Source organism: Bactrocera oleae, chromosome 2 (genome assembly GCF_042242935.1).
Source record: "Bactrocera oleae isolate idBacOlea1 chromosome 2, idBacOlea1, whole genome shotgun sequence".
Taxonomy (NCBI): Eukaryota; Metazoa; Arthropoda; class Insecta; order Diptera; family Tephritidae; genus Bactrocera; species Bactrocera oleae.
Window position 1 is genome coordinate 22,693,647 of NC_091536.1, and position 8,171 is coordinate 22,701,817.

The 8,171-nt window shown below is 35.0% G+C and overlaps 1 long non-coding RNA gene across 1 annotated transcript; it reads left to right on the plus strand.

Annotated features, from left to right (window-relative positions):
• The first annotated feature begins 6,440 nt into the window (after window positions 1-6,440).
• On the plus strand, window positions 6,441-7,458 carry LOC118683720 (uncharacterized). The gene is made up of 2 exons (XR_004979587.2): window positions 6,441-6,636; window positions 6,849-7,458. It is a non-coding gene; the product is annotated as an uncharacterized lncRNA (long non-coding RNA).
• The last annotated feature ends 713 nt before the right edge of the window (window positions 7,459-8,171 follow it).

Consider the following 8,171-nt stretch of genomic DNA (forward strand, 5'->3'; position numbering starts at 1 on the left):
ATTAAAAAGCCAAACAGATTTCGTTAAAGTTAAATCTAGTAATTCATCGAAGGAATAAGAAAATAAATTTTTTTGACAAAATGGCGGTTTCTCAAAAAAAAATCTTTTTTTACCGAAATTTCGACCTTAAATTGTTTATAAAAAAATATTTATCAGAGAGAAAAATCTTAGATTAATTACTAAAAAAATATATTTAAGAAGCTCGTGCTAAATTTTGGGACTAATCGGTTTAGTCGTTTTCGAGTAATGTTGGTCACCGACTTTGAAAACACTATTCTGAGAAAAACGCGTTTAAAATTTAGAATGCACTTTACATGGGATAAAAAACTCTGAAACACCTTTTCAAACTTGCGTGTAACTTCGAAAATATTCACCGGAACGATATGAAACTTTCTGTGTATATTCTTAAATATATGTACATTAAGAAAATACAATTTAAAAAATATCGCTTTTGAAAATTCTAACTGTATGTAACCCCATCAAGAGATAGCATATACATATGTATAACGGTCAATATATAAAATCTCTTCATGGTAGAAAGTGAATTTTTTTGGCAAATTTTTAATATCATGTGATTTAAAGTATCGAAGTGTTCAATCGGGATACAAACCGCTAGCAACATGAACATGAAAAAAACCATTTGCTACACTCCACCACCACTGTAAGTACAGATGTGTGCACCACTTCAGCATTTTTGAAACGTTGAATACATTGGCGGACAGTTTACCTTTCCTGGTGGCAGCGAGTACATACAGATACATGTACTAATATTTATACATAAGTGGACGGAAAAAGCTTTACGAGGTGTGAGTTTGCGTGAGAAGGCAGCAATACACACATAAATTGTATGTGTTTGTAGTAATTTGTCCGCTGCTTTCTGTTTGTGCGCATAATTGTTGATGCGTGGGCGCCGTCGATTGTTGGCTGACAATGACCAAAGCACCATCAATTTTGTATGAATTGTTGAAGTAGCAATTTAGTGTTATAAATAATAGCAACAAATTTACAACTCAACGCTATGGCGTTATTTCCAATTGTGATTGTGTGAATGTTTTCGTGAAATTAACTGTCCACTGTCCAGGGGAGTGTGTCGATGGCCCAGTAATAATATTCACTTACATAAGCTATTATCGAATTGACTATTGAATGGTGTTGCAGACAATATGGTGTCACATATGGCTTTAATGTTGTTAATGGCATATATAAATAAACATATATATGTATATATGTATATATAATGCGACTTATACGCATATACCTATGTATTGTATATATGTATATTATATATTGATTGAATTTAATTTTTGAGATCTTCACAAGAAAACAGTAATGTTAGATCTGGTGGTTATAATTCTAACTTTTTCCTGAGAATACCAGTATACCGATTAGAAAATTATTGTGGTTTATTTCATGTGTGGTTTAGATACATACCGTATACCGTTAATTCTTCTTCATTCTTGATACACCAGTTAAAATTATGCAGCTTAGTGCAACAAATCGTCCAACTTTTCCCATTAAAAATAAACAAATGAAAATTAATTATTCACGCAATTTACTCGTACACTTGCGAATATCATAAGCCGCACTTTTACTGATGAATTTATAGTAAATATTCGTATTTTCTCCGCCGTAAGTTTTCGTACAATCAAGTTTTTCCTCTATCCAACAAGCCTCTACAAATTGTAATATAATATAATATTAAAGTTGATCACGACATTTATTATATTATATATTTCAAGTTGTATATTCGCACTTGTGTGTTAGTGATACACATCATCTATAAATTTTCCCTTGTCGCCATAGTATGTTACCATAAAGCGATTGCAAATTACCATAAAATTTTATGTCGTCAAAGTAGCTACGCTCCGATGAGGACTTTGTCTTTTCATCTTAAGGCACTAATAAATATCCAGCATCACTCCAACTAAAATAAATTATCAATAGTATTACAAGAAATTATCGCGTGCGTAGTAAAACTGCCGTTTGAGTGTACTGCGCGCCGCGGGATGTAGTAGATAGGATTTTGGTATGGTGAACGTAAACTCGTCTAAGTTAGCTATTACTATAACGACGAAATTAGGTTTCAAAATTGTCTTTATACGCTAAACATGCCGCGATCTGGCCTAATGAACTTCTTCTCATTCGCCATCAAAGTGCTCTCTCGACTAGATCCATCAAACATCTGCTTCTATTTGAATGACTCGTGTTGAGCACGTCACTGCAACAGTTACTCCTACGCTGTTGGAGTGTTGTTTTAACACTTCACACAATGAGACAGCTACTTAGTGAATATAGATTTAGCCCTCTCGAAACGATGACAGAAATAAATGAACAAAGGGGTTCCAATTGTATATGTCCAATCGTTAAATTTTTCGACTGCATATCCAAGTGTTTGTCAGTTTATCTGCACCGAAGTTCTTACCTCTTCGCCGATTTATTTGTTTATATTCGATTGCAATACGTTTTGATGCCACTTGACAACATAATTTTGACAATCCATAAAATTTTATGGACCGCGTGTGATTCGGAGTTCAGATGTGAAACACTTTAAATACTTACTTACATATGTATGTATGTTTGGCATATATCGAAATTGTCGATCGGTCTCGGTCGGTATATGGGAATGTGCTGGGGCGCGTGTTCCACTCGAAATATGTGCATCAAACATCGTTGTGGCATTAAAAGGGTTCGTGTGTCTTTAGGCTATTAAACTGATAGTTCGAAACGAAATGAATGGGATGACTAGTAAGGGAACACCTGAGTTTTGGTTGGCGAGGTTTGGTTGGCTTCCACATTCAGCATCTGTTTATAAAACATTAATTAATATTTCGAATTTTTATTTTTGTATAAAGTGCGTAATTTATGTAAATGGATTTCTTTGGTATCTTTTTTATTGAAGGTAATGCTGCTTAATCATAACAGCTGTTCTTCTCAAGCAGGACGTTTTCTTAATTCGCTTCATATTAAATACAAAATGGTTTCCGAACAAGTTTATTCCCTTTGATTTTTATACTCTTGCAACATGTTTCTACAGAATACAGATAAATCGAAAACCTATTAAATACTATAACTAAGTTACAAGCAGAGATACGAAACTGCAATTTGAAAATCTTTAGCCAAGCCAAGCCACTTAAGCTCAATCAACCAAACTTAATCAGAGCAAATATTTTTAGCATCTCCTTTGAAACTGTAAAAATGGTAAGCATTTGTTTATAACCCCGCCCACTCTTCATATAACGGATATGTTGAAAACTATTAAAAGTCCGTTAGCTCAATAAATCAAAGCGCCAATAACATACCAAGTTGTGCATCCGAGATGATGCAAAAAAGCTTTATAGGAGCCAATATAAAAATTGGACAATGGGCATGGCACTGCCCTTAATTAGGTGAAAGCCCATCTCTCTGGACCAGCTAGTTTATATTCAACCAAATCAAATGGGTTGATAACTCGAACTTCGGTTACACTCGAACTTTGCCCTTCTTACTTTTATTCTTAACATTTATTGAATAATTTCGCTATTAAGAAAGCTTTATTGTGTCAGAGACTTACACTATTTTCGAATGAAGCATTAAGCTTTTGTTTCAAATAAACCGCGATCAACGAAATTCTCTATGTATGAAGGAATGTATGCGAAAGAAAATATAGGTTACAACCCCATAATAACAAGAAAAAACGTTAACTTCCGAAGCTATAATACCCTTCACAGATACAAAGTTTCCTTACAAGAACTTGATTCCGGTCTAATTTCGTAAAGATACCTCGTCAAACAAAAAATTTTTTCCACGCAAGAACTTTATTCCGATCGTTCAGTTAATATGACAGCCATATGCTATAGTCATCCGATCTATACAATTTCTTCGGCGATTAGATTATTGCCTTAAATAATAAACATGCTGATCATTTATGTATATATTTTTTAGGGTCTACGACGCTTCCTTCTAGGTGTTACAAACTTCGAGGTAAACTTAATATACCCTGTTCAGGGTATAAAAATATGTCATGCTAAATATTACTGCAACTGCTTGAATTGCAATCATGGCACCACGCACCTGTTGACGCATGTACCTCATCATCAAAAAAGCGGAAAATATTTTAACTGAGCCAGCAGTCAGATGATTAAACTGTTAAATGATTGAAGAAATATGCGCCTGCGCAATGTGCAAGTCAAAGCCGAGAACAAAGCGCGAAGACAACAATGGCTCAATAACCTGACCGAAAACGGATTGTAGAGGAATGTAATACAACAATGCCAATTCATTTAGCCTCTTGTTGTCGTTGACGAATGAGCTCATCAGTAGGTGTCGAGTGGCGATGTATGTACGTCAGCGCGTCAGAAGTTATTTTAACAATAATGAGATTATTATGTTATTCAGAGAGCGTAGAACGCCACAAAAACATAATTTTTAGACTAAAAGGATGAGAACTTTGTAAAAATTATTAAATGAAATAAGAGTAGAAATATATTTAAAAACAAGTCGTTTTGAGAGTATGTGTTCGTTTTATCTTAAATCGTTATTAACTGGATACACAGGGAAGCTTTCGTTCGCACGCAAGAAGCGAGAAGGCAATATCACTCTGCTCCCTAGACTCCTACATTGGTTGCTGCACAAATATACCGTCCTTTTTCAATTCTTACATACATACATACTCATAATCACACGGTGTTGGCTTGTTATGCCCCAGTATGATTAATGATGTTAAATTATGAACTTGCTTGTTCCGAAATGACATGGCATGCTGAAGTTAAATCTCAGTTTTGTTAAAGAGCTAAGAAAAATGACTTCATTAAAACCATTAGCGCCCATGTGTGAAATTCGATCAATTGCTTTGCTTTTAACCACGAACCACCGAATTGTAGTGAGCATACTAGTCAATAAAAGCCAGAAACAATAGAGCAGCATCAACAATTTCGCTTTATAAAATTTTGTAGAAAATAAATTTGATTCATTGAAATATTGCAAAGTACGAAAGGAATCCAAAACGAAGGTATTCTATTAACAAAGAAACTCATTGAGTAGATTTACATTTTAGAAAGAAACTGCGATAATTAAAAGCAAAGCTATTTTAAGACTAATTTCTTTTTGTTCTAGGCAATAATAGTGAATAGTTTTGTATCAGTCGGTAAGCGAGTCACAAATATCTGAAAAACTATGAATTTTGATACTCAGCAATTATATAATTCTTACGTTTCACCGGTGTAGTATAGGCCCTAAATGATTTTTCATTTTATCAAAACTCTTGTCAACTTACCTAGATTGCTATGTAATATGCATGTTAGAGCGGGTTGATTTACAGGGAGCCAAAAAAAAAAAATGGAAAAATCGCGTATGCGGGAAATGTTCTGCGGATTATTCTGAACAACTTTGTCTAAGAGAATATGGGCCTCGAGCCAGCGGTTTTTAGTGGAAGTTTAATTTTTCGGAATTATAAAAATTTCTTCGTCAGTTTTTGAGATATCCGCATGAACATTCATACGCGCCTGCCTGTAATAAAGAAACTAAGAGCACTTAATTTTGCAGTACTGTTCTCTAATACATGCCTAATGAAACAATTTGTAGCTTTTATCGGTTCACAATTTTTCCTAGAATATTGCGTCTCAGGGAGCTCAAATATTTTTGTTTCATACACATTTTCATTTGCACTTCTTTACATTGTGATGGGACTGTGACCTTTTTGCGAAGACAACAAAATTGAGCGCCCAACTGTAGACACTAAATTTACTATAATCAACTGAAAACAGTCCGCTCTTTTACTTGGTGAAATTCCAATTAATGTTATTCATGTACTGTGTTGGTCCCAGAATCGTCACAAATTCGGGAGGAACCTGGTAAGCAAAATCCTTCACCTTGAATGAAACTCACATTTTGAAGTTGTGAATAAACTCTCATTATGAAGTTAAGGAATTCTGCTTTCTTCTCTTAACAGTGGCAACCATTATACTCTTGGCAACAAAGTTTGCATAAATATTGGCAAATCAATGTAAATATGTATGTATGTGTATGTAGCACCCAACATTATTATTAATAGGCTCTTAAATCTTATCACTATTTGTTATCGAATGTCTTCAATGCTTTCAATTCAACGATAGAACTACTTTTATCGAGTATTGTTGTATCACTTTAAAACGGCTGAGTTACGAATATGTTTAAATTGCATAATGTCCTGCATTCATTTGCATTAATTATCGAACTGTTTAGTTAAATATGCACTACGGCAACTATACATACATATGTATGTATTACTTATTTAAGTACTTGCGTATATATATGCATATGTACATACAGTATTTGTACATAGACACAAAGTGTAAATAAAGCTCGCTCACATCATATGGTGCGTATGTATGTATGCCTACATACGCCTTTGTTAGAGCGACTGGACGGCGGGCTCATTGGCGATTCGATGAAAATACATATAAACACAGTCTGTGTGCGCATGTCAGAAGGTCAAATAGAATACGAAAGCATTACCCCACTTAGCGCTAGTAACGAGTAACAAAAGCACTCCCAGCGAACGACAACATCAACCAACTTAATTTATGAGCTGTCAATAGTCGAAACCATAAGCGCACATAAAGCGGTGGACGCTCACATATGGACTAACAGACAATATGGCGTTTCGTGCATTTTCACGAGGTATGATAAAACATATCAATATATACATACTTATATTTAATTAAACACACTCACAATGACATAGAACGATTATATATTGAACCGATTCCCAGATTTATTTCCGCACATACTTATGTATATGCATATGTGCATAAAGTAATAAGTACTAAGTATAGAAAACAAAAAAATTTTGGAAAGTTGGCGATATATTGCACAACATTTTTTCGTTTTAGATTGATACCCTTCAGCCAGTGATTCAACTTATTTAACGCGCTTGAAAAAAGCATTTACTGGAAGCCTGAAAAATAGGCCTCCGTGACGGAAATAAATTTCTCATGCCAATCAATTACCTGCCGGGCATATGAATTTTTTGTCTTTGGTAATAAAAAGAAGTCGCAGGGGTACAAACTTTGCAGAATAGGTGAATGTGGCAATTCATAGCCTAATTCAATCAATTTGGCCGCGGTGACGCGCGGAGGTGCGAATTGCTGCATTTTCATGCTAGAAGAGTACAGTTGTCCGGAGTGAGCAAACGCGACACCCATCTCCAACACCTTTCTCATGCCCACTATTTCCTCCAGTATACGATAGACGTTGTCTTTTAAGATGCCACGTTCTCAGCTACAACGTACAACCTCAATCGCTCGCCCGCTTCGACATGCAATCAAAACAAAACTGCGAGTCCAATTCGGCCAGCCAGGCTAAGTACTTATCGTACCGCCTTCGTATATACGATATTCATATTTTAACTACGATCCTGCGAAATTTCTTCAAATAATTATCGAACATGTGAATTATGAACATTTGCATTATACGAAAAGTAAATACAAGTATGTTTGCATATGTGTCTAAGTGTAATTATTCATATTCAACTCTTATACAAGGTTAATCAAGGCCATTGCTCACTAGCCGCCGATCAATGGCAAAGATCACACGCATCACGCTCGTCCTGCGATCATCATCAAATGGAAGGCATTTTAAAAGAAATGTCAAATGCAAATTCATGTTTTTGAGATGAAAAAATAGCCACTGATTTGACCTTTAGAACGTAAAAATATTGCAAAGAATAAAATCAAATTAACCTCAATCCTTGACTGTCAGCTAAGAGTTCACATCCACACTGAAGCTGTGAAGTATTTATTGTGATTTTCCACCCCAAGCACGCATGTGCAGGATATACATATGGTAATGTGTATCATTTGCCTACCTAAGAAGATTGGTCAGCGTTGGTCAGCGCTACAGCTGGCTTTTCGTACGCACACTGGTTGCTTTTCTATAAATCAACCAAAGAAAGTGGAATTAATTGCAAAGCAAAGAGAGTTTTCATATGATTTTCCGCTTGATTTCTGAAATTTTACACTATTTATTGAAATCTTGTGCGAATAACTTTTTGTGGGGTGATTTTATGATATTTTTGCTTGTTCGTCGCGTACTTTCTTGTTCACAATTTTGTCATATGAAATGCGTATCTGCATAACATGCCCTGGATTATGGGTTTGCATTTTGGTCAGCGTGAGAAAATGTCGGGTCTTTGAGTTAATTTTCTAGGTTTTTAG